This window comes from Coenobita brevimanus, chromosome 13 (genome assembly GCF_032717465.1).
Source record: "Coenobita brevimanus isolate Jiangsu-jjx chromosome 13, ASM3271746v2, whole genome shotgun sequence".
NCBI lineage: Eukaryota > Metazoa > Arthropoda > Malacostraca > Decapoda > Coenobitidae > Coenobita > Coenobita brevimanus.
The window spans coordinates 13,041,333-13,045,318 of NC_136966.1; positions in this window are offsets into that span (position 1 = coordinate 13,041,333).

The following is a 3,986-nucleotide window of genomic DNA, read 5'->3' on the forward strand; positions in this document are numbered from 1 at the left end:
AGAGAGAAGAGGTAAGGGCTACTGAAAAGGTGAATGAAAGAGAATGAAAGTGGGAAGAAAGAGGAAGGAATGGGAATGATTGAAAGGAGATGGCAGAAATGAAAGATAGTGAGAGAGTGGGATAAGGTAAGAAAAAAAAATTGAGATGAAATTGAGGAAGAAGTGAGATGTGAGAGAGGAGGGAAGGGTAAGGAAAGAATGTTGGATGAAAGGAAGGGAAGAGGAAGATGAAGAGAAAGAGGAGGAGGAATGGTGGGGTGGTGAGTGGGTTGTGAGAAAAAAGATCAGGATGAAATGAAGGGAAAGAAAAAAAAAAAAAAGATGGGAGAGAACTGGGGGGGAGGGGGTAAGAGAAGAGAGAAGGGGTTTAGCAAGAGAGGGTAGGGGGAGGTAGAAAGGAGTGGGTGGGTCAGAGCGTGAGAGAGCAACACGGGCTCAGCGGGAAGGAACCATGTATGGGAGTCAGACGGGGTTCAAGAACCAAGACACCCAACCCGCTGTGCTATGGCCGGACAAAATAAAACAACATGTAAGGGTGGTGGTGGTAGTGCTGTGTGGAACAAGAACACGACATCTGAATATATGATTTCAATGTACCTCTCCGCGTATACGTGCATATGTATGTACAGAAAATTGTACACAACTATTATTCATGATAATATTTATAATATCAGCACTCACTAGAAAAAAAATTAAAACAGATTAGTGGACGGCTCTCCAGTTTTAGATTTCCAATTAATATTTCCATATTGTGTGAAAATGGATTTTGTGGTGGTGATGAGGACGCCTTCGTGTTGTGCACTGACATAACGATGTGACTCAAGGCCAGTCATGCAAATGTCCCTCATCTGCTTCCCTGTCCCCCAGAAGGGGGAGGATGGACTACAGGAGATGGGTAGCTTAAGTCGGCAGTTCACTGGGTTCACATTTAAGATGAGTCTAGGGCCACAACTTAAAAAAAAAAAAAAAAAAAAAATCTCGATCAATCGATCTTTTATTAAAGTCCATTTGTGAACTGACGCATAAAATCTATAGACAAAAGCATATCTGACATCATACGTCACAACACATCATAGCACATCAACCTTCAGAACGCAGGGATTCTGACTTCAGGTGTCACATCATTATTAACAGCACCGCACAGCACAGCACAGCGTAACACAACACAGGTGAGGAGGAAGAACAGAGCATATGCTTCAACTATTAAGGAAGATCTACCTGCACAACACTGAACAGCACAGAAGAGATGGAGGAGGATAATGTAATGGGGTATATAAAAGACCGCGTTGCCTAAGCCGAGCAGTGATCCTCTCTTTGGCTCAGTGGTAACGTGCGCGCGTATGAGGCGCGGGGGCCTGAGTTCAAATCCCGGCCAGACCAGTGATTAATTTGTTAAGTTTCAGTTTGGTCTCTTACACTGGTTGGCAGCGGTGTGGGATGTGAGGCTGGGCTTAGAGGGCCATGATGTTGAAAGTATCCTTGACATCCCGGGGGTGAGCTGTCTGTGTGGTTTGCGGGCTACCCCTAATGGTAGCCTCCAGTGCGCTACGCTACCACGTTTGTCGAAACTGACCAAATTAATCACCAGGGGAAGAAAAGAATGATGTAATGGGGTGTATAAAAGCCCGTGTTGCTCAGTGGCAGACCGGGGATCCTCTCTTTGGCTCAGTGGTAACGTGCGCGCGTATGAGGCGCAAGGGCCTGGGTTCAAATCCCGGCCAGACCAGTGATTAATTTGTTAAGTTTCAGCTTGGTCTCTTACGATAGAAGGAATGAACAGTGTGATGTAAGTGTTATCACGCCCAGTATTTTGGAAAATATAACAGTACAACACATAACAGCACAGAACCGATCAGCACAGCACAGCATAGTACGGCAAGCTACTGCACGGTTGCAGAGAGAAGAACAAAGTTGGAGCAAGATGTATCGCCTCACATATATACACATCACTGAGGTAACATAAAGAGAAAAATTTAACACCACATCACAGAACAGCAGAGTTCACAAAATACAAATTTTTACAGCACAAAATAACTCATTTGACACAGCTTCGCATCGCATCGACCTTCATAACACAGCAGTCCTGATTTAAGTTTCATATTTTCACAACACAGTACAACACACAGAGCACAGATGGGAAGGGAAAAAAATAACACAGGAGTTATGTCCCTAATTGCTTACAGGTGTCTGAGGCAATAAAATGAGGCAGAATTAACACCACAGCTCAACACAATACAATACAAAACAACATAACACAAAGCAAGATAACACAGGTGAAGATGGAAGAAGAGAGTGATGCATATGGTCCCATCAACGTAAACTTGACTGAGACAACTTAAAAAGGAAAATTTAATACCACACCACAGCACAACACATCATAACACAGCACGCGTGTGGAGTGAAAAACAGAGCGAGCCAAGAGTTAGGTCCTCAACTTCAACCACGTGACTGGGATAACATTAAGAGGAAAATGTGACATCGCACAGCAAAGCACAAAATAACACAGCATAACAAAGAACACATGGGGTGTGAAGAACAGAGTTATCCAAGGGTTATGCCCTCAACTATTTCCACATGACTGACGTAACATATAGAGGAAGATAATATACCACCACAGAAAACAATACAGCATATAACTGTCTGAGGCGACTTATAACAAACCCTTCTCCGTATCCACCTACTTTCTATGTACCCATGTCAAAGTCAAAGGTGGTTGTTGTGTGTATGTATGCTACAGCATATCTTGCTCTCGTGTTCCTGAACATGAATCTTCTGAATTCTTTACTCTCTGGCTTCGACTTTCCAGTCATTCTCTGTGCTGTTTACTTAGCCCCTAATTCTATGACTGTGAAAATTCTTTGACTATCTTACTTCTAAGATAGAACACAACCTATCAATTTCTCCTTTCCCAGAAATCTCCATTCTAGGTGACTGCATTGTTCACCACCACCTTTGTTTTTCTCTCCTTTCACTGATCCACGTGGTGAACAAGCCTACATCTTTTCTCACCCTAATGACCTAGAGCAGCTTCAACAGCACGCTACCCGTATCCCTGACCGCCTTGGAGAGAGTTTCAGTATACCTGACTTCATCTTTACAAATAATCCTTCTGCTTTGGCTGTTAATCTTTTCTCTCCGTTGGACTCCTCAAGTCACAACCTTATCTTAACCTGTCATATTGCTTCGGTAAGGCCTGTAGACCCTCCCAAGAATTGGCAGCTGGGGCACTTTGGAGCTGGTGGTTGGGAGGCCTTCAGGCAATACTTCTTTAATTTTCCCTGGAGTGATTATTGCTCCAATGGCTGAGACCATCAAAGCATGCCTTGCGCATTACGGAGGTTACTCTCTTGGGCATGGAAGCATACTTTCCTTTCTCATATCCTGCTACTAATGCTAAAAAAAAAAAAAAAAATCATTTAATCACGCTTAATCTAATGCTGTCCACAACAAGGAGGCCTACAAAACGTACCGGAGTCAACCCACCCTTGAATCTGATATGTTAATGATTCTGCCCGGAATAGTGATAAGTCTGTTCTTCGCTCTGCTAAAAATAACTTCATTCCTACTAAATGCTCTTCACTCTCCAACATATATTCTTCCTGCTCCTTCTGACACCTTGTCACAAACTTTCTTACAACTTTACCTCATCATCCTTCCCTCTTCTTTTACACTGATAGTTTTGTAGCTATATATTCTACTGATAAAGCAAAACTTTTTGCTCAGTATGTCTCCTCGAATTCCACCTTAGATGATTCTGGTGCTGTTCCTCCGTCACTTACCGCCTCTGACTTCCTCATGACTGACATTAAAATTTCTTCAATTGATGAATTTTCTGCCATCACTGGCCTCAGCACTAACAAGGCATATGGATCTGATGAGGTCTCTCCTGATGTCTTCAAGAACCGTGCTTCTGTGCTTACACCCTGCCTAGGCAAACTCTTTCGCCCTTGTCTGTCAACTTGTACCTTTCCTTTTTGTCGGAAGTT